This window comes from Narcine bancroftii, chromosome 12, assembly GCF_036971445.1.
Source record: "Narcine bancroftii isolate sNarBan1 chromosome 12, sNarBan1.hap1, whole genome shotgun sequence".
Lineage (NCBI taxonomy): Eukaryota > Metazoa > Chordata > Chondrichthyes > Torpediniformes > Narcinidae > Narcine > Narcine bancroftii.
This window is the reverse complement of record NC_091480.1, coordinates 19,750,099-19,773,543: the sequence shown is the minus strand read 5'-3', so window position 1 is coordinate 19,773,543 and position 23,445 is coordinate 19,750,099. Positions and strand designations below refer to the sequence as shown.

The 23,445-nt window shown below is 41.3% G+C and overlaps 2 long non-coding RNA genes across 2 annotated transcripts in view; one reads left to right on the top strand and one right to left on the bottom strand.

The window, feature by feature from the left end:
* The window catches only part of LOC138746466 (uncharacterized), a 206,144-nt gene that overhangs the window by 142,434 nt on the left and 40,265 nt on the right, over window positions 1–23,445 (top strand). The gene's annotated exons all lie outside the window — the stretch shown is intronic.
* LOC138746467 (uncharacterized) lies at window positions 1,786–15,419 on the bottom strand. Its single transcript, XR_011346977.1, has 3 exons — window positions 15,356–15,419; window positions 14,120–14,245; window positions 1,786–1,864 (listed from the first exon to the last, which is right to left on the bottom strand). It is a non-coding gene; the product is annotated as an uncharacterized lncRNA (long non-coding RNA).

Here is a 23,445-nt window from a genome sequence, read left to right as displayed (position 1 = left end):
TATGAGAAAAACAGACAGTAAAAAAAAGTTTTTATTTATTTAAAACCTAAACAGTGAACTCAATCCATTGGATCAAAGTTTGAAAGCCCCAGATCAGGGGTGGCCAAACTTGTTTGGTTGTGGCCTACATACAGAAAGCTATAAGGAGTCACTGGCTGAACAGTATTAAGCCTGGCAGTTTTCAACTGCTGCTGGTTCCTTTAACAGGCCATTTAAAGCCTGAACAGAGCCGTTAGCAATCAGACTGGGCAGTTGGGCCCTGAGGGGGAGTGCTGGGACACTCCGCAGGTCAGCACCAGTGGCAGTGCTGGCATTACAGTAACAGTGCTGTCATTTTTTTTCTCTTACAAGCTACTTAAAAATGGGCAACGGGCCAAAGTTGGCTCTGGGGTTATACTTTGGCCACCCATGGCCGAGATTGACCCTCTCACAATCACTTACCAATAATCTTTTCAATCAGGACTTAGACCTAATATTAACGTGCTTCATGTACATCTCTCAGAGCCTGCAAACATCAACAGTGATCCAACCGTGACAGCCACATCACCCATACCCTCCGCATGCCACACTCCCTCTCATGGAAGAGGAACCACATGATCAAAGTGAATAGAAGCGAGCTGTTGAGGGAAAGGCAAGTGTGCATGGTCCAACCCCCATGGAGATGTTGCTTGCTGTTGGTGGAAATGTCTGCAGCTGAGGTCAGAGTAAATACTGCAGCTGAAACGATAAGTGCTCACTCTCCATTAACACTGAAGAGCACAATGTCTGAGGGGCCTCAAATGAACTTAATGTCTTCCAGATCCTATGTAAATAGTAGTGAGGCAGCATTCCCCATGAATCCACAGGAATGACGAGTGGATGGTGAGGATGTTGCATGCATGACTGAAATTACAGAAATAGTACCCAGATGTGTATCGCAGGCAGATGAAAGCAGGACTGGAACAAACATTGAAACCTTTTCTGCAAGCCCTTGGCTTTCATTAATACACAGAAAACCATTGTCCTACATCATTCAATTTCTCAACATGTTTCATTCTCCCATGAGCTTGTCAACCAAGACTTCAGTTGGTCGGGAAAATGAACTGCTGAAGGAACACAGCAGGTCAAGAAGCATCAGTGAAGGCAGATGGACAGCTGAAATTTTAGGTCAAGACCCTTCAAATCAAGTTGCGTTGGTTGCTTCTTCCCAGTCTATGAGAAAGCTTGCAGTCACTTCCCCTCCCCCTTCATTTTAAAAATTGTGTACAACCAGACAGATTGTGTCTTCTCATTCTGTACAATTTCCAGGACCTTCCCTCGTCCAAAGTGAAATGTGCCTCATTTAATGAAGAAAAGAAAATCTAAACCAAGAATTTCCTTGGGGGTTCTCCTGACTGGCTCTCAAAATTCCAGAAAGTATTGTGGATTAGATGTGCCCAATTAAAAGGGAAAATTGCTGATGCAATGTTTTTTAAAATGGTCTAAAGAAATTGAACCCTATCTTCCAACATTAAAATAATACACATTGAATTAAGTTTCACATTATCACTGTTTTGTAAAATCTACTTGCAGTCGTATAACAAGAAATGAAAGCCCCAAGGCTCTGTTAAATAATTGGTTTCCAAGCTGAAACTTAATTCCAACCTGCCACACCTTTCCACCTAGAAACGTGCTTCTTCCTTTGCCCCAGCCCATCTCCCCACCCCCTGATCCTGCTCTCACTTTCCCTAAATTGATTAGTATTTACCTCAGGAGATGTCCTCAGATTCCACTTTACTTATAAGAGCAAGAATGAGAACTACATCAGCCTAAATTTGTCTTATTTGATCGTGGTGGATTTGTCTTGAGGCAAGGCTCAGGCAGCTGTTGGTAAGAACAGTCATCTCTGCAAAACAAAGCAAAGGATTACATTAAATTGAAAGTCTGTAATTTCAAAGGGAATAATACTTGTAAAGCTCAAATGGTTTTGACTGTATACCAGCCAATGTGTCCAATGTACTGTGATAGTGTGCTGGTACTCCCAAACTACACATATTCCTCCTTTATCCTGTACAGATGCAGCAGTAAAGGAACTCCAGCCTATTAATTGAAAATCATTTAACAAAGGAAGTACCAGGTACAGTTTTCACATTGCATTAATTGGTCTTTTACTCAAAACTAAAGAAACAATTAAGTAAAATTTTAATGACACCAGACAACAAAGATTTTGCTTCCTGAACACTTTTGGGTGCATTTTATGGATTTTGGCCTGCTGAAGATGAAAATCACCTTAAAATATTCCTATCATGTACCATCTTGTAGATATAACCTATTTTTTGTGATTTTCTGTCCTTTTTTAAGTCTACTTCAAGCTACAAGACCGTGAAGTGTAGCATGTCGTTGAAAATTAATTTCTTCCCTGCTGATCTTGGCGCAGTTAGTGACAAACATAGTGAAAGGTTGGGGTCAAGCTCCCATAGGAGCCGATGTTATTTTTATTGAGTAATATTAAGGTTATAAGGCCTAAATTAAAATGAACTATCCATCAAATTTAATTTGGGCAAGTTGGTTTAGCAGTTACTAGGAAATGCATAAGAATATCATGGAAATCAGATATAGATTTAGGTATGGAAAGATGGCATGCAGAACTTCGCAATTGTATACCATTAGAGAAGATTACGTATATTTTACGAAATAATTATCACTTGTTTTGGAAAATATGGTGCCCATATTTACATAATGTGGATTTGAATGTTTGATAACCTCTCTGAGAACCTCACTTCTTGGTAATGTCAAATATTAAATGCTTTATTTCCGTGGCATTCTCTGGTCATTTCTTTCTTCTATCTTTTTTCAGGGGTTTTGGGGGGGGGGGAGAAAGAAGTGTGAGGTGGAGCAGGGGGTTTTCTTTTATATTTACCACGTGTATAATTTTTTGAATAATTCTTGAATTTAATGTAATGTTTAATGTTGTGGTTTAAAATTTATACATAAAATATTCAAAAAAGAACATAATGAAAGGTTTCACCAGGACATTGCCATCATGGAAAAGCAATATCAAGGCAACTGGAATCCATCAATGCTGGCCGGCTATTGTTGTACACTGACATGAGAGGTATCAGATGCTGAGTACAAATGAAAATCAGCGCCAAAACATTTTTAGGTTACTCGAAATAACGCAATGAGCCAGCATCATTATGCAATTAAACATGCTAAGTTCAATAAAAGTTCATTTAATGTTTTTCCAACTTCCTACATGATACAGAAAATCTGACATTATCTTTGTGTTCAACTTGAAGTTGTCTATCATAATTGCCAATTATTTTTTAGAAAGCAAACCTATTGAAAAAAGTGCCCAGTGTGATTAAAAATGTTGCCAGACTTGCTGAATATTTCCAGCATTTTCTATTTTTATTGGTCATTATACAATGGTTTTGAAAAGTTAGATATTTAAATGGATAATACATAGCAATAATATTCAACCCTTGGAGGCGGGGGCAGGGAGTTGTAACGTGGAGCAGGAAAGGACGTTAGAGCTGAGAGCAGTTCTAAAGGAGAAGGGGACGAGTAGAGAAATGGCATCATATCAGTGCTGTGGAAATCTGCAAAATCAGATTGAAATAGGAAGTGGGAAGAGAGCAAAGGCAGCAAGAACATGTCCCTGCAGTACAGTTGTTGGGGGAAAGAATGCTCTATGTGGTAGTGATAATGCTATGTCCAACAGACCCTCAGTGCAACAAAATACCATTAGTGTTAGAGATGTGGGGATATTTCTATAAATGATGTCAACGTTTGCCATTACTTTTATCAGATATGTTATCAATGAAGTATGAAAAGCTGCTCTTTCAGAATGTAAAATATTAAATATTGTTAAGACCCCAAAGGGCTCTAAAACCAGCAGCAAAAGTTCACCAAGACAATGACTACTTAAACAAAAATAGTTTTATTTTCTTAACACATAATAATATGATCAGTATTTAATTTGTTACTATTAACTTAAACCCTTTCTAATTCGAAGCGCACTGTCCAATCATTCACTTTTCACTTCTCCAAGTTCACTGGTAGAAGGCAATTTCCATACTGTGTACAGAATGTAACATTTATAATCTTCACCAGGCTCTGGTGCTTTAACTTAAATTGTTACTGCAAAGGAAAGTCTTTGTTGATTTCAGAGAGCTGCTCCTCTTTCATTGGACACACACAAAACTGATCTCCTTCAATCAGTCACTGAAGTGCCTTCCCGAAGAAACTTGCTCCCCTTGGGTTTTTCCAAAAGATAACCTCTTCTTCCAGGTTCCCACAAGTTCTTCTTTTTCTCTTATTTCAGGAGGAACGCAATAACCAGCCACATCCTCTGCAATTGACAACAGAGATCTATAATTGGCTGAACTTGAGACTCGAAACCCATCTTGAAATGGGGTCTTGCAGCAGATCTGCAAACTTGCAGTCTTCAACACCAACAGTCTCTCTCTCTCTCCAAAAGAATGAATGTTTTCTCTGTTTGCAAAACCACATTGACTCCTCTTGGAACAGCAACTTTCATCCAGCAATTTAAACTTCTGGCACCTGTCTTAATATCAAAAGATTCTCAAGTCTTAAGCTTGGGCCCTGTATAAACATGTTAATCCATTAGCACCAACTTGTAAAACTCTCACAAGTTCTCTCCCATTGTCTCAGCAAAGCCAATTAGAGACATGAAGTCTATCCCTGCATAGCACTTAAGATGTTTGTTTGTGAAATGTAATCTAATAACTAAACCTCACAATCTTATCCCTTTTAAGATAATTTTATCATAATTTTATTAACCCATTCCATAACAAAATTATATCACTGTAAAAGCAAAAGAAGTTTAGAAATGAAAATTGAGCTAACTTTATCTCCAACAAAAACCGTGGTTCTCATCCTTTTTCTGGAACTTAAAGCAAAAGCACAGGAGCCAAAGGCACCCAATTCAGACAGGCTTGATCCCTCCTTTCTGTAATTCTCTGCAATACAGACAGATTGATACTTGGCTGTCGGGTGGGTTCAAAATTCCCAATAATATATCCTTGGTCCTTCAGGTGCATGGCTCACAACTAAATACACAAAATCATTACCTTGCATCTATTTGTGCATGCTAATTACTGTTATTTCATTTAGGCACCACAAACACCTTATAATCATGCAACCTTGGATATTGCTGTGTCAAAAAAATCAGCCCAAATAATTTTCAGTCATTTAAACGGGCTGCGAGGACCTTTGCCTTGCATACAAACAAAATGCTTCGTCTCATTGTTAAACTATAGAAATAACAGGTTAAGATTGTGGAACCTAAAGAGAACTATTTTGAGGAGGTGGATGAGTGAGACCAGAGAAATCTGAGATACATTGCATCAGATCTTTGAAGGGAGTGGTGAAACTTGCAATTGGGATACAAAGCTTTGTAAATGGAGTGCAACCACAAGGAAATCAGGCAAAATATTCACAAGTTGCAGCTGGTGTATTCTGTACAATTCTGATGTGGAATACTTGGAGCACATCAACATTTTGGCAATGGTAGCGAATAAGTTCAGTGAGATAACAAGAAGAGTGTGGTAACCTGTCTAAAAGACTACTGACCCATGGCACTCACATCCTCAGTGATTAGTGTTTTGAGAGGCTGGTGTTGAAGCATATCAACTCCTGTCTGAGTGGTGACATGGATCCATTCCAAATTTTTTTCTGGGTTCTTTTTTGCTGCCATTTTCTGCATTTCTGGTCTCCAGAATTTTACCTGAATGGTGTTTCCTCTTGTAACGAGTGCTTGCAGATTAATTAAACGGAGTGCACTAAGATCTAATTGTCTTCTGATCTAGCAAGCTTCATTGTCCATTAGACCTTATCTTGTGGCTTCCTGATCTTTGACAGATATCTGTGAGACTATTAGTGTTGTGGTTGACAGACATAGGCTTAATAAGTTTGCAAGAAAAAAAAGTGTTAAAATAAAATAAACTCAGCTATTTTTTGATTTTGGAGGATGCTTCAAACAAAAACAACCAAGCAAAAAGATCCGTCCATCCTTCCTTCCATCCATCACACTCTATTCCATCCATCCATCCATTACATTCTATTCCATTCCTATCATATCATAGTAGAAGCTGATTCCCACCATTTAAACCCTTGCTGTCCACTTAACTTATAACCTCTATATGTTTTCAAGGGTGGGTAGAAACCAGAGCACCTGGAGGAAACCCATGCAGACATAGGGAGAATGTACAAACTCCTTACAGACATCGCTGGATTTGAACCCGGTACTGTAATAGCATTGTGCTAACCACAATACAAACTGTGCCAATCTCAGTTTGGGAAGTTATTAAATGATGACACTTCAGTTGATCTTAAATATTGTCATATTTTCAGTGCTCTTAACAAAGGTAATCAATGAAGCAGTCACTTGGATAAAGGGCCTTGAAATTCCTAAAGCGTCGCTGAAGTTATAATTGAAGAAGAAATTTTATGGACTTTCAGGGCACATGTACCTGGAACTTCAAGCGTGTGTTTTATTTTAGGGATATCCAATTGAAAATGGATTTTTCCTGCCTTGAACCACCATAATGATCATTTCCATGTTATTATGTGTCACTACGAAAGCTTGACAAGGTACTTCTTGTGTGAATAATCTAAAGTGATTACCATGCCTGATATGTGTCAAAAGACGTTGTTCTCCATGGAGCTGTGCATTTGGAGTTTTGACATGGAAGTTAGATAAGGCTATAGAACATTACAGCATGGTACAGGTCCTTCTGTCTACAATGTTAAGCTGACTCATGTATACCTAGTCCCTCCCTCACATCCATAACCCTCTATTTTTCTTGTATCCAATGCCTATCTAAGAGCCTTTTAAATGTCCTTATTATATTGCCCTCCATCACAACCTCTGGCAATGCATTCCAGGCACCCACCACTCTCTGTACATATTTAAAAAGAACCTTACCTCTGACATGTCCCCTAAGGGTTCCTCCCCTCTCCTTGAACCAGGTATCTCTGGTGTTTGTTATTGTACTCCTTGGGAGAAGGTAGTTGCTGTCTACCTTATCGAATTCCTTAATAATCTTGTATACCTCAAAGTCATATTTCACCTTTTGTTGCTCGAAAGATAAAAGTCCCAGCTCTGCTCACCATGTTCTCCAATCTGTGCAAGCTTGTTTTGGGACTGACTAGTTGGGCTTTCCAGGAAGGGCTAAGTTTCAGTCTCACTATGCTGGACAGAGGAATACCTCATTATTCGTTTTCTGATCTTTGTCACCCATCTCTATGGGACTAAACTATAAAAACCCCAGCACCCAGCTCCTATGCATCGGTCTCATTTCCCCATCACTTGCATGTTCAGATCAGTGTCTCCCTAAATTCAACTGAAGACTTCAATGACCCCCTTACATAAAGCTTAAACCCCATCACACCCCACATTCCAAACTTCAGACACAAAGGGGAAAGCATTAATCCAATCAGCTGCAACGATTGATGAAGATTTCATAAACTAGTGACATTTTACAGAGGATGAATGGTGGGAGTTGCTGATAAAGTCTTTCTGCAACCTTAATCTTACCTTTAGCATTCACTGATCTACAATGTATCTAGCATTTGATGGGTTAGATTCCCCCTCACCAAACTTAATAAAGACCGGTGCTTGGCTGCTGGGAAATGTTTCTGACGATAGGAATTCCGGCTTCCTCTGATCTGTTACTTGAATGCAGTTTTCAGCTGATAGATCTTTTTTTTTTCCCCTCACTGTTTAAAAGTCACTTCTATCTGCAGACATTTAATCTCCATATCCTCATCTGTTATTCCCCCAAATCCCTGAACAATCCGCCTGAAGTTGAAATTGGGAGTTATTGACAGAGGTTTGAGTTCTGTCCCAACAAACGCCACCGTCATTGTCACTCTTCATTGCTGATGTATTGACATCAGGGTGGAATTACAAGGTCATGTTGATTTGTTGTCCCTGGGGTTTACAGGAAATGCAGCCATCTGTCATAGGCTGAGGCGTCTTATTATAAAATGACTAAATCATTTACCAGTGTGAATTAACTATGACCTTCTGTGCTGAAATCATTGGGTCAAATGTCTGCAGCATTTGCAAATAACAATTCTAGGATGATCTAGTGTTCTTTCGGACTTGCAAAATACAGCCCTTATCACAAAAAAATATGCTTGGATAAAAGGAGAATCCAGAGGCTTTCACTGCAGATCCATGTTATGGGAATGCACATGCGTGGTGACGTCAGGTGCATTGTGGGGAGAGTTTCAGAGTGGCGCCATGTTCAAATAAAGAAAGATGGGCTTCAATGATGTTATTTCCAAAGAGGAAATACACGACAAAGTGGCAACAAAGATAAACTCCGGATACCAGTATCTACAGGATTTCAGAGAAAGAAGGGCATCGAAGGTGAAAATCTAGTGGAAAAAAAAAGGACGACATCAGGCTACAGCAAGACAGAAGCACTTACTCGGAAGCAGAAAGAAAGGAAAAGGGGAGACACTCGAGAGGAGGACAACAAAAATGGATGCTGGCAAATGCCAAGTCTTACGAAGAGTTATGTGACCGAGTTGGAGAGCGTCTGTCCCCAAAACCAGTGGTGATCGCAGAAAGATACAAATTCTACACCCAAAAGCAAAAGACAGATAAAACAGTGAGCTAATATTTTGCCGAATTGCGTTAACTTGCCAGAGATGTGTAGTTTTGTAACTTTTTGAACGAGGCCCTGAAAGACATGTTGGTAATCAGTTTTGCTGACAGCCATGCGCAACAATGATTGTTGAGCAAGAAAAGTTTGGATTAAGTCTGCCTATGAGATAGCATCGAACTGGCCGATCGTAACATTGATATTGTACAAGGGGAGCATGTGGTGAGGAGAATGGGCCGATGACAATGCTTGTACTGTGGTCGTGAGAGCCACAGCCCTGATAACTGTTATCACAAAAGGGATGTGCTCTTTGTGTGACAAAGAGGGACACATCAAGTTAAAATGTCCAAGACAGAAAGAAAAGAGAGAAAAAGAAGGTCACCGAGGGAAAAAATACAAAAATTGAAGTATTAAAAAAAACAATCTTCCAAAATAAAACCTCGGGGGAAACGACAAAGTTCCAGCAGTGAGCCAGAGAACCAAAGTAAATCTGAGGATTTCGGAGCATTGGCAGTAAAGTACGTCCGTAGTGGAGTTGATCGCAGGTAGAATTTTTCATTCGCATTAAAATGAACAATGAACTGGTCCAGATGGAACTTGACACAGAGACGAAAGATCTGAAAAACAAACCACTGCCCAAATTTGAAATGAAACAGATGGACGCATGGCCGAAATGGCCTGTTACTGTGCTGTATGTAAATTTAATAGCGTTAAAGACGGTTACTGGAGAGAAAGTCAAAATGCTAGGGAAATGTAAAGTAAACATCAAGTGGAAGGGACAGACATGGAAAGGATTACCCCTTTACATTGTAGACACAAAAGGATCAGCCTTGTTTGGAAGGGATTGGTTGTCACACATCCAACTGGATTGGAAGGAAATTGTTGCGGTGAAGAATGTACAAACTGTGGGCAAAAAGAAATCAAAGCTGAAGCAGGTGCTTCAGAACCATCACAGTTTTTGAGTAGAACTTGTAAAAAATTCAGGGAGTCCAAGTAAAATAGCAATTGGAAGCTAACCTTGAGTTCTTTAAGTCAAGGACGGTGCTGTTCATGATTAAAGAAAAAAGGAATTGAGATGAAGCTCAATAGATTAAAAACTGAAGAAGAGTCGAGAAACTCCAGATCAGAAACTGGAGAGCTCCTATTGTGCTGGTCAGAAAACTCAATGGTGAAATTCAGGCGATATCAGCCCACTGGCGGTGGTCAATGTGGCAGGCACCAAGAGATTTCTTTAGGCAGTCCTTGTACCTCTTCTTTGGTGCACCTCTGTCTCGGTGGCCAGTGGAGAGCTCGCCATATAACACGATCTTGGGAAGGCGATGGTCCTCCATTCTGGAGACGTGACCTACCCAGCGCAGTTGGATCTTCAGCAGCGTGGATTCGATGCTGTCAGCCTCTCCCATCTCGAGTACTTCGATGTTGGTGATGAAGTCGCTCCAATGAATGTTGAGGATGGAGCGGAAACAACGCTGGTGGAAGCGTTCTAGGAGCCGTAGGTGATGCCGGTAGAGGACCCATGATTCGGAGCTGAACAGGAGTTTGGGTATGACAACGGCTCTGTATACGCTAATCTTTGTGATGTTTTTCAGTTGGTTGTTTTTCCATACTCTTTTGTGTAGTCTTCCAAAGGCGCTATTTGCCTTGGCGAGTCTGTTGTCTATCTCATTGTCGATCCTTGCATCCGATGAAATGGTGCAGCCAAGATAGGTAAACTGGTTGACCATTTTGAGTTTTGTGTGCCCAATGGAGATGTGAGGGGGCTGGTAGTCATGGTGAGGAGCTGGCTGATGGAGGACCTCAGTTTTCTTCAGGCTGACTTCCAGGCCAAACATTTTGGCAGTTTCCGCAAAACAGGACGTCAAGCGCTGAAGAGCTGGCTCTGAATGGGCAACTAAAGCGGCATCATCACGGACAAGTTGCTCTTGTGTCTTGGTGTGAGCTTGCAGGCGCCTCAGATTGAGGAGACTGCCTGCCATCCATGTGGTACCAGATGTAAACATCCGGTACTGGATGTAAACAGCGTCTTCATTGTTGAGGTCTTTCATGGCTTGTTTCAGCATCATGCTGAAGAAGATTGAAAAGAGGGTTGGTGTGAGAACGCAGCCTTGCTTCACGCCATTGTTAATGGAGAAGGGTTCTCCACAGTTATCTCTTCTTTTTTCTTTGGCTTGGCTTCGCGGACGAAGATTTATGGAGGGGGTAAAGGTCCACGTCAGCTGCAGGCTCGTTTGTGGCTGACAAGTCCGATGCGGGACAGGCAGACACGGTTGCAGCGGCTGCAGGGGAAAATTGGTTGGTTGGGGTTGGGTGTTGGGTTTTTCCTCCTTTGCCTTTTGTCAGTGAGGTGGGTTCTGCGGTCTTCTTCAAAGGAGGTTGCTGCCCGCCAAACTGTGAGGCGCCAAGATGCACGGTTTGAGGCGTTATCAGCCCACTGGCAGTGGTCAATGTGGCAGGCACCAAGAGATTTCTTTAGGCAGTCCTTGTACCTTTTCTTTGGTGCACCTCTGTCACGGTGGCCAGTGGAGAGCTCGCCATATAACACGATCTTGGGAAGGCGATGGTCCTCCATTCTGGAGACGTGACCCATCCAGCGCAGCTGAATCTTCAGCAGCGTGGACTCGATGCTGTCGACCTCTGCCATCTCGAGTACTTCGACGTTAGGGATGAAAGCGCTCCAATGGATGTTGAGGATGGAGCGGAGACAATGCTGGTGGAAGCGTTCTAGGAGCCGTAGGTGGTGCCGGTAGAGGACCCATGATTCGGAGCCGAACAGGAGTTTGGGTATGACAACGGCTCTGTATACGCTTATCTTTGTGAGGTTTTTCAGTTGGTTGTTTTTCCAGACTCTTTTGTGTAGTCTTCCAAAGGCGCTATTTGCCTTGGCGAGTCTGTCGGCTGCACCATTTCATCAGATGCAAGGATCGACAATGACAGTTATCTAATCCCACACTAAACACCTGCTTCTACACAACAGACCCCATACCAGTATTAGAGTGGGTTAACGTAATTTATATTTGAGACTTGGAAATTTAAATCACATTCATAGTCTCATTTCTTAACACCTCCTGTGTGATTGCCATTCTCATTCTTAACATTTCTCCTGAGCTAACATTTCTCTTTCTCTGCCTCCTTCTTATATATGCTGGCATACGCCTGAGCGTGCTTCACTTCTAATGTCAAATGTGTGGATTTGGTCAGAGTACAGTGATATGGAAGATAACCTATGTGTCACCTACGTTTCTATCCTTTGATCTTGCTCTAATTTAAATATTGAGAAATCTCAATATACCACTGCTCATCGCAGATCAATTTGTCAGGCAAGGGTCAGAAGAGCAAGATGATTTTAGGTGCTTTGCTATCACTTGCTTTGATCAAACACTGATGGGTGAAAGCCAAACGAGAGAATGGCAGTGGCCATAAATTTCTATAGAGTTGCTTCAACCTCCGGATATAACTTTAGTTATGAATGTAGTCAATTGGAATGTGTCATTTAGCACAGTTCCTCCCCATCTGAAGCCATTGCTGGTGCAATCAAACAATGCTGGAACTAAGCTAATATTTTCTAGCCGTCCAACAAGAAAAGTATCTCAAAAGCTCCCGCCATGGTGGAAGATCAACAGAAAGCATGGATTAATCACCTCCTGGAAGCGTGCTGTGGAAATCTCAGGCAGATTTGTTCGAGGAGATTTGTTTTCTCTGGCCTCCATTATAAAACACAAGTGTTGTGCATTCTTAAAATATGAACACTAAAATACTTAATTATTTAATAGGGAATGGAAAATAAGTATCTTGATAATGGCTAGTTTGGCCTATTTAATAATTAATTATGTGATTCATCCAGAGTAAGGCTGTATTTGGACTCAGTTTGAACTACCACACCAGGATCTGTAAATCATAATGTGTTCCCTCCAGCAACAAGTGCGGATGTGATTTAGTTTTATTTGATGGCAGTGAAATCTTTACTTTGTATGATGTGGTTTATTCTTAACTTGCAGCATTTCTTCATTTAAATTAATTGTTGAAGGAACATGGCATGTCTTATGAACTGGGCATTCATGGTGCTCATCCAATTCTTGGTGCAAGGACTTGGCAGTGGTTCATATCCCTCTGGCCTTCCATCCTGGTGCTTGAATGGGCCAAGAGAAAAATCTGGACTATCTCAACCAATCAGAGAATTGCAAATTTGCATTGTGATGTGCAATGGCTCTTGGGTAAAGGCCAAGGGTCACGTCAGAGAGTCAAGAATCAGTTTAGGAGTCAGGAATCCAGGTTGAGAATCCTCTTCGGACAGTCAGGAAGGGATCTGGAACCAGATGCCATCAGGATGGCTTTCAAAAGTAAAGCCAGGAGGAGCAATTGTGTTCAATTGCTATTCAAAGTTCAAATGTTATTGTCAGAGTACATACATAACATCACACAACCTTAAAATTCTTGCTGAGGGTGAGGCAGAATTACCACTGATGGGTTGTGCAAAAAAAAAATGCTGTACGCAAGAAGATATGTTGACATGTTTAAAAAAAATAGAGGTATGTAAAAATAGATAAAATCTATCAATAAAGTGCAAAGCTAAGGGTCTGTAAAAGTCTCTGATTGAGTTTGTTGTGGAGGAGTCACAGCTGTTCCTGAACCTGTTGGTGTGAGTCTTATGGCACCTCTACTACTTGCTTGATGGTAGCAGTGAGAACAGACCATAATGTGGATCGTTGATGCTTGCTGCTGCTCTCCAATTCCCTGTAGATGTTCTGAATGGTTGGGAAATGGTTGGGGAAATCATGGGAAGGGGAGATCTTATGCAATCACATTGGCACATGCAGAAGGATTAATGAAGACTTATGATAAAGGGTGACATTTAATTGTCCTCTTGCCACCTAATATGTGAACAGAGGGAAGATGACGATTCAAGGACCTGAGGATACAGAATAAACATTTGAGGCAGATTGGTGTTTTTCTCAGTGTAACTGTGACCTAGAACTGTGTGCCTGTGAGTTTCATGGAAATGAAACAGTTAGCAGCCTAACGAGTATTGGGAAAGATACTTGAGAGAACATCCTTCCAGTGATGTTCAGGGTTCAGTCTTTAATGGAAGGTAAGGCCAAACATCAGCAAAATATATGGTGGGCAGAGTTGTGGTCTGCAGTGTGCTAGAACAATGTGGAGAACAGAGGGGCCTTGCACTTCATATAGGCCCTGCTGTCAAACCCGCACTGAACTGTACATCAGTGAAAGCCCTTTTATGATTACTTTTACACTTACTTAGGATCTGTCAAAAATTTAACACACCATTTATTCAATATTCAAAATCTTTTACAATGCAATCATACAGAAAATGTAATATTACATGAAAATTCCTTTACCATAAGGCATACAAAGATTTGCTATCAGCAGAAATTGGCTATTGCCTCTCATAGTCAAAGAAAGCGAAGTAAAAGAGAGTCGCTCCCCCCCCCCCCACAGAGTCACTGAGTGTCCATGGATTTGCCCCCAGTGCTCATGCAACATTCAGTCCAACCATCAGCTACCTGAGCTCCAGATCCGAACCTCTGACATGGTCAGGAAGCCTCCAGCACCTTCGCGCAGCTTGGTCCCAATGCCTGGTACCCCTCCAGTCAGTCTCCACCAGTCCGCAAACTACACGGATTCCATGCCTAAAGGCAACAACAGCCTTATAACATTACAACTGACTTTAATTAAATCAGAAGAAAACCCTGTTTCTTCAGACAGCAGATTTCATGCTGGTTCCAGCGTTACTCTAGTATGCATCTTGTGGCTAGATTTCCCAACCCAAGATGGGAAATCTCCATATGCTCGCTTTCCCCATTTGAACTCCACTGAGGAATTCAACTGGATGGTGGTTCTGCAGAGTCGACAGATGCCCTGCATTCTCCACTCTGAAATGTCTTCTACAGATCCAACATGGATCTTTGGATGAGGTTTGCCTCAACAGTTTGCTGATCCCAAGAGAAAAAAAATGGGACTAAAGCAGTGGTTCTCAACCTTTTTCTTTCCACTCACAGACCACTTTAAGTAATCCCTGTGCCATCAGTGCTCTGTGTAAGGGATTGCTTAAGGTGGTCTGTGAGTGGGAGGGGAAGATTGAGAATCACTGCTCTAGACCCAATTGTTACTGAAATATTTTACTTGAGAAAAATTGTCATGAGCCCATTTCCTTTGGAGTTATGAAACTGTGCACATAAGTCAATGAGGTACGATTAAAACAGTTTTTTTTTAAACATTTTCTTTCCACCCACATACCACCTTAAACAATCCCTTACTAATCACAGAGCACCGATGGCATAGGGATTACTTAAAGTGGTATGTGTGGTCCTCTGGTGAGCCTTGCTGTACTGACATTGGCTGTGCATTATCTCAACTGTTAAGGACACTTCCCCTTGGGTATAACTGTATATGCACCTATTGTCTTTTATTATTGTACCATGAGTTTCTGCTAATAAAAGCCATGATTATTGTTTGACCACATTGTCTTTGTCTACTTCATCAAATGACACTTCAATTTTATTAGCAGAAATGGATGCAGCACTCAAGCCGATAATCGACCAGTCTGCCCCGAAGGCCAGAAGGCCAGAGAAATTTTCAACCACTGGATTGCTTGTTTCGATTACTACATGGCTCAAAACAACATGGTCGATGAGGCGATACAGTAGGGCCACCTGAACTCTCTGCTGGGTGAGGTCCCTTTCGCCGTTACGCAAGGAACTACCACTCTGGCTATAGCCCGGGAACATCTGATTGCTTACCATGCAGTGCCACGGAATGCTCAACACTATGCTTGCTCAACACCAGTTGCTGACTAGACGCCAGAAACCTGGGGAAAGTGATGCTGCCTATGCACTGGCCTTCGACTCACTGGCAAACGAATGTGATGTCAGAGCAGTCAATGTGCAACAACACCGCAATGCCTTGAAGCTGGTTGCTTCATCCGACAGAGGCTGCTGGTGCTCAGCTGGAGGGGCTAAAAGATCCATAGCAGACTGTGCCACCCAGGAGTCACGAAATTCTTCCACTACATAAGGGCTAACAACCTTCCTTACTCTCTGGAAGAAGTCAGGAAACTGACTAAAACCTGTCCTGTTTGCACAGAATGCAAACGGCAATACTTCAAAACTCCGGAGGCCAATCTCATCAAGGCAACCCGACCTTTTGAGAGGATTATCTTAGATTTTAAAGGACCGTTACCTTCCAACAACAAAAATGTATATTTTCTGACTGTAATTGACGAATATTCCAGGTTTCCTTTTGCGATACCCTGCCCTGACGTCTCGTCAGCGTCTGTCATTAAGTCACTTGACAGAATCTTCAGCATTTTTGGTTTTCCCAATTCCATTCATACCGATAGAGGCTCAGCATTCATGAGCGCTGAACTGCGGCGAACCCTGCAACGAAAGGGGATTGCCACCAGCCGTACCACGAGCTTTAACCCGCAGGGCAATGGGCAGGTTGAAAGGGCTAATGCTACAGTCTGGAAGACAGCTAATCTTGCTTTAAAAACACATGGTTACCCTGTTATCCGGTGGCAGGAGGTGCTGCCTGAGGCGTTACATTCTATTCGGTCTTTATAGTGTACAGCAACAAATCAAACACATCATGAATGTATGTTTGCCTTTCCTAGGAAATCAGGAACTGTGATGGACTGGCCACCCTGTTTATCTGAGCCTGGAACCGTGCTGCTGAAGAGCCATGCTCGGGCGCGTAAAACAGACCCCCCCCACCAGTCCAACCAGTTCAGCTACTGCATACTAACCCCAACTACGCATATGTTAGATTCCCAGACGGGAATACTGACACTAAGAGATCTGGCCTCGCTTGGTTCGCCCCTTCTTCACACCCCTACTCAGAGTGAGCCTGAGAGGTTGGACTCCTCAGCCTGTGACCCCTAGTAAGCTTTCAGATGGCCATGCTGAGGCTCCACTGCCTCACGCTGGCGATTCTGGAGCGAGTCCTGAAGTCAGTCCTTTCCACACTACAGACCCAGGGACTGTACCAGTTCCCAAGGTTGCAAAGGAGCCACCTGATTTGAGAAGAAGCACCAGAATTCGTAAACAACCTGATAGGCTGACATATTCATAAAACATCTCATTATTTTTCGATACTGGTGTATTTTGGCTGTTAGAGTATTCTCAAGGCCAAACATGTTATCCATGTATCGCTTGTTTCAGTCTTTCCTAGCAGTTGTCCTTTTGATTTTAACCCTTCTTCTGCCGGGGGGAGACTGTGGTGAATGTCTGCCAAGTTGCCTGTCTCCCCTCTGGTGAGCCTTGCTGTACTAACATTGGCTGTGCATTATCTCGACTGTTAAGGACACTCCCCTTGGTATAACTATATATGCACCTATTGTCTTTCATTATTGTACCATGAGTTTCTGCCATGATTATTGTTTGACCACATCATCTTTGTCTACTTCATCAACTGGCACTTCAGTATGTGAGTGGAAAGAAAAAGGTTGAGAACCACTGGACTAAAATGATCTGAACAGACTGATTAACCTGCTTCTGTCCCATTGCACTTCTGTAATGGTGTTCAATATCAGATATTTTGTAGCCTAAATAGTAACAAAAATATGGAAATATTTTTCCTTATTAGAAAATTGATGCCAATTACTTAACCAATCAACTAAACATTGCTCATTAAAGTCAGCTCTGAGAGTCTGGTTTTTGAAAATTACACTGACTTGTGTGATGGTGAGAAATATTAACTCAGAGAATGCTGTGAACTTAAAGAGAAAAAGGACAATATTTCTCATCATCAACTAAGCTAATGCTTATTGTTTAAGAATAATCTTAAAATAATAGTACAACTTTGTCATAAATAATCCTGGTATTTTCAAAAAATAGCATCAGGTTACAAAAAAGGTTATGTCAATGTATAATTAGAAGCAAGGAAATTGAATCTTTCTGGGAATTGTACTGATCTCTTATTCTTAGCCTGACCACTCAGGTCGAAGATGACCTGCTTCTTCTAGATTGCAGAATGGAAGATGACTATGAGTGATTTCTTTTAATGTGGGTTGTCCTTTGCACACTGGCCATCATACAGTTTGATCCATCACAGATCAAAGTCTTGGTCCAATAGTATAGAGGTTCAAGAAAAGCAAGAAAGGCTTCCGGCCACCATTATGTAATCCTTCTATAGGACCTCTAATGAGAGTGCCCCGGTGGGCTGCATCATAGTGTGGTACGGTTGGTGCAGAGAAAAGGATTGGAGGTCACTCCACATAACCATAAGAATGGCAGAGAAGATCACTGAAATCTCTCTTTCTCTCCCCCTCCCCCATCGACGTGATCTATTGGGATTTTTGTCTGAAGAGGGTGTGAAAAATTATTGCGGACCCCTGCACACAGCTTCTTTCAGCTGCTCCTGTCAGGGAAGGGATACAGGAATATCAGAGCCAGCACCACCAGGCTGAGGAACAGCGAAGGACCAAAGGAACTGCTCACACTAACCATCTGAGACTCTCATTTGTACAAAGCAATATTTATTTATTTGTAGAGATAAAGTACTTGGTCTGGTTATGTGTTATTGTCTGTATGCGTGTTATGCCTGGTTGTGTGTCTGCATGTTTTACACAGAGGACTGGTGAATGCTTTTTTTGTCTGTTGTACTCGTACAATCAAATGGCAATAGACTTGACTTGACGAATGATCAGAGGCCAGGCTTTACATCATGGAAATGCATGCACAATGACATGAACACATACTGTCCAGCTGAATGCAGGCACATGCTGTCCAGAGGCGATTGTCTAAGCACTTTTCCTCAACCAGTTCTCTTAGCCAGCTCCTTCTTTTTAAAATATTTTTATTGAGTTTATCATATAAAATTGACAATATCAGGAAAAAGGTCCAGGAACCTGAAGGCGAGAACTCAGAGGCACAAGGATAGCTTCTTCCCTTTTGCCATCAGGTTCCTGACTGGACAATTTGCATGTCTGTACGCACGCGCACACCACCCTACTTTACGAGTGGTCCTACTTTACAAGTGGAGCTTGCATGCTAATGGGTTTCATTAAGAGCTGACTGCATTTCAATCGTAGCTTGAGGAATGATCTGGTGTGGTTCTGTCAAGTTGGAGGAGGAAAGACAGCAAGAAACTTCTTGGTCTAAGTCTATGACTTTCTTTAGTGGGCTCAACAGGAACAGATTGGACCCACCAGACCAAAGAAGGGAAGTTTATCTGTAACCAACACAAACTTATTTCTTTTACAAAACTATGACATAGAATCACTCCACACCTTCCACCTCTTTGTCCATTGGGCACTTGTGCAATGGCCCGGCCTAAATGTCCTAATGTACGGAGCACATGATGCTGCAGAAGGTGGGGCTGTTGCCTCACAGGTTTAGTGATCTGGATACAATATGGAACACCCCCAATGCTGTTTACATGGAATTTTCCCCATAATTGCTTGGATTTCCTGTTTTCTCTCACTTCCCAAAAGGTTTACGGGTTGAAAGGCTGATTGGCCAAGGTAAATTGCTCCAAGTGCATAGGATTAGCTTAAATGAGGAGTTGGTTTGGTTGGGCTCAGTGGGATGAAAGCCTCCCTCTTCATGATGACTCTAATTCATTGCTCTCCATTCATCGTCAGTCATACAAGCTATTTTGGTCAAGAAAAGAGGCAAAAGGACAAAGGTTCTACCTGTTGAGGGAACCTAATCCTTCCACTTCCATCACGAAATGGGCTATTTCCCAAGCATGGAGTTAAAAATCCCTCTGTGATATATTCAAAGGTCCATCAAAGAATGTTCACCAGTTATTACTCTCCAGTCAGGTGGTGAGCAACCTGCGAGTCTGTATTAGATGTGAGACCTGACTTTGTGATGAAAAGCTGCAATTGGCTCTTTTCCCTTTGCACCACTCCTGTGCTGAGACTGAATTTACAGCAAATTAATGGAATTAATCTAGTAGCATTTTCACTAATCACAAAATCTGATTTTGAATCTTTTAGAATTACTCCTAACATCAAGAAAATAAGTAATAACCTCAAAATGATGTAAAATTGTCAGATTTACACATGTATATTAATTAGCCTATGAGGAGATATTAAACGGGTCCCTTACTCATTACAGAATGTTTTACTGTATTGTAGAGTTGATATTACCCTATCGAATTGAACACAAAACATTCTAATTAATTTCCAACCAGATGGCATTCACAGCGACATCTCCGGTTTTTATTCCCCATCTCTCTTTTTTGCTCAAGCTCCCCAACACTTCTCTCTCTCTCCCTTCCAATCCCTCGTTCTCCAGCTCTGCATTCATCCTTATCTGATCAATTCTCAGCTATTTCTTTCCTGCCCTCCTATCCACACCCACCTACTGTTTGCCTGGGCTCCTCCCCCCACTCCACCTTTTTGCTCAAGTGCCTGCCTGCTTTTCGCTCATACCTTGATGAAGGGCTCAGGCCCGCAAGGTTGCCATGGATGCTGTGAGTCCTGCTGAGTTTCTCCAGCATTTTTGTTCATTTTACTACAATCGGAGTATGTGCAGACTTCTTTGTTTCATGCTAATTATGCTGAACTTTCATTTTTTTTTTGAATAACTGAATTTTAAAGACCAAAAGATAGTAGAAAGGAACACGTTTCTCTGAAGCCTGCAAATAAATGTCATAAATTAATATTTAAAGAACTCAGAAGGAGTTTTTTTTTGCAGAATGACTTTCATTATTTCTCCAGGTACAGGCCTCTCTTTAAAACAAGTAATCTTTATTATTGTGAAGACAACTCACATAAATTAGACATCCATTGTTACTACTTATGACAATTTGCCTCATGAAAAGTAACCTTTGAATTTGTTTGTTTCTCTCTATTTCCAACAATGTATTTTCTTCCTTCTCAGCCCCAAAATCTACAATGACTGTGTCATGAACCCAAAGGACACAAAAAGCAGCAATAGAAATTCACCAAGACAATGGCTACTGAAACAAAATTGGCTTTATTTTCTTAATACAGAATAATAAGATCAATCTTTAACTTATCACTATTAAGTTACTTAACCCTCTCCTACTTCTAAGCGCGTGTGCGCGGGTTTACTGGTATCAGGCAGTTTTCAGTACGGTCCATAGTCATTACATTCAAAGGCTCTGGTGCCTTCAAGTTGTTACCTGACAGGAGGGTGGGTGCAGAGAGAGGTTTGTTGTTCATCGGACATGCAAATTAATTTCCTTCAATCAGTAACCAAAGTGTCTTTTCAAAGGAACATGCCTTCTTCCAGGTGACCACAGAGAGTCCTATTTCAGCAGAAATTCTACCACCAGCCTCTACAGAGATTTCAAATATACTGAACTTGGGACTCAAAACCCTTCTAGAAATGGTGTCTTTACCAGGCTTTTCACTCTGCAGATTTGTCCTCTGCAGCCTTGAGCTTTTATCTCCCTCCATCTCACTCTTTTTGTTTCAGATTCTGTTCCTGTCTCTGCCCCTGTTTTTGAAATGTGATGTTTGCTTGTGAAAAGTGACCAAAACTATCTAATCTTATTTCCCCTTTTAAACAGATATTTTATTAACTTATTACATCACACTTCCAACAGCAGGCAAATCAGGAACAAAAAGCAATCTGCTGGAGGAACTCAGCAAATTTAGCAGAAGCAGTGGGAGAAATTCTTTTCCACTAGAATCCTTCGTCAAGACTGTGAGTGCATAGGGAGATAGCTGAAGAAATCAGGGTGGGAGGGGTTGGACATGGGCCAATAGGAGAATGATGAGCCAGGAAGGAATGAAGGATGGTTGAAAGGATGGATTGGCAGCTGCCTGACAGCAGCAGAGAGAAGCAAGAGCAAAAAAAAAAGTCAGGTGGAGGAAGATGAGTCATATCGAGAAGAGCGTTGTTTTGTGTCTATCTAAGCAAGTCAATCCATACTTAAACACAGCAGGTAGTTCAATAATAAATTAAAAGTGTAGGGTGTGGTGTTAGAGTAGGTCAAAGGGTAGAGTATTGCATTACAAGAGAAGGTGGAGGGTGTAAAGGAAAGTACAGTTACAATAATACAAGGCCATTATCTTTCTCCAACGAGAGGTCTGTTCATGAGTTTAATAGCAGGAAAGAAGCTGTTATTGAATCTGGAGGTTCATGTATTCAAGCTCGTGTATCTTCTGCCCTATGCAAGGAGATAAAAGACAGCGTAATAGGGATGGAATGGGTCCTTCAGCATGTTGGCAGCTTTCCCAAGATAACAGAAGGTAAAGATGGAGTCAATGAAGTGTGGTTTGATTTGCGTGATAACCTGAAATGCTTTGATAACTGTCATGGTTTGGGGCAGAACAGTTCTTGTAGCAAATTCTGACGCATCTCGACAGAATACTTTCAACAATACATCTTCAAAAAAAAAAATTGGTAAAAGACCTTGGGACATGCTGAATTTCTTTAGGCTTTAAGAAAGTGGGGATTGCTGCATTTGCAAAGTTAGGCTGATTGATTTTCTTGTCATCTCTGAGAGCATTTACTTTTTTAAGTACATTCTCGAACACTAACATATCTACTGATTTTCAATTGTAAAATTCTTGGTTGTAGAGATTATGTGGTTGGACCAGGATAGGTGGTTGGTGATATTTACTTCCCAAAACTTGAGGCTGAGTAGGTCAAGCCTTGTGTGTGGGAAGAATTGATGTTTCAGGTCAAAGGCTCTTCATTGTGTGAACTAGAAGTTGAATGGATCTGAGAATAAGCAGCAGAGAGCAGGTTGGATGGCCCAGCTGGCCTTGAAGACTCGGGGGCCATGTCTAACAAGGGCTCCCTTCTCCTCTAGGGTCATTTATTGGGAAGACAGACATTTATTAAAGACACTGAGTAGATCTTACCGAGCAGATTTGCTCCCTGACTTCATATGGTAGGGAAACAGTTTGTAGATTAAAGACCAGAAGTGCCCCAGAGAGGATTTAGCTTCTCCAGTGTAGCTTTAGAAGTTCCCTCCAGGCTGAGAGTTGGGGGAAACTGATGAAAAGTTATTGTGTTCCCAAGCTATGGACAGTGTGGAAATGCTTCTTCAATTTGAAGTTGTTGGGGTGGGAGGGGAGGCCCCTGATCCCAGAAATTCACATGCAGTCTGAATGTCTGTTTGCACATGCTTAAACTTTGGGCCTTGAAGACCTCATAAATAAATTATATCCTTTAGTTCTGGTCACCGTCCATTATTCATCCAAAATAAAAGTTTAAAAGATGCCCAAATACTCCACCTATTTACATCTAGAATTTCATTAATTTGTATGTTAAGAATGCTGACCTGTAACTTCATTAAATTCAAATATGACATACACTGGTAATGCTAAAAAATTATGGATAGTTTTCTAAAATTCAGCTTTCAGCAGGAAACAACATTAAAATGTAAACCTCAGCTTCCCGTTAATATGATTAACTGTAAAATTCAACTTCAAGGCACATCTTCGGGAGGGGGGGGGAGAAAAAGTCACTGTATATGTGTGAAAAAGAAAAAGTGTGTATCATGGCTAATGTGATTTATGGGGTGAAAAATAAAAAAAATTAAAAAAAAAGGCACATCTTCAATAATCCAATTGCTAAAAAAGATTTATTGAATGTACATTGGATATTGGATGATACTGGATGTATCTTCACAGACCATCACAAACACATTGAATGACTTGTGTGTTTCTTAGCTTTTTTACAGTAAAATAATTTGTACAGCATCGTTTGCTGATGAGGCACTCATCAAAACAGTTACAACATAACATAACTGATTACATATTTATTGACAGAGTACATACATGACATGACATCTGAAATTCTTTTCCTGTGGGTGAAGCAGAGTTACCAATTATTGGTAATGCAAAAAAAACAGACTCAACATACACTTTAAACAAATTGACTGAGCAATACAGAGAGAA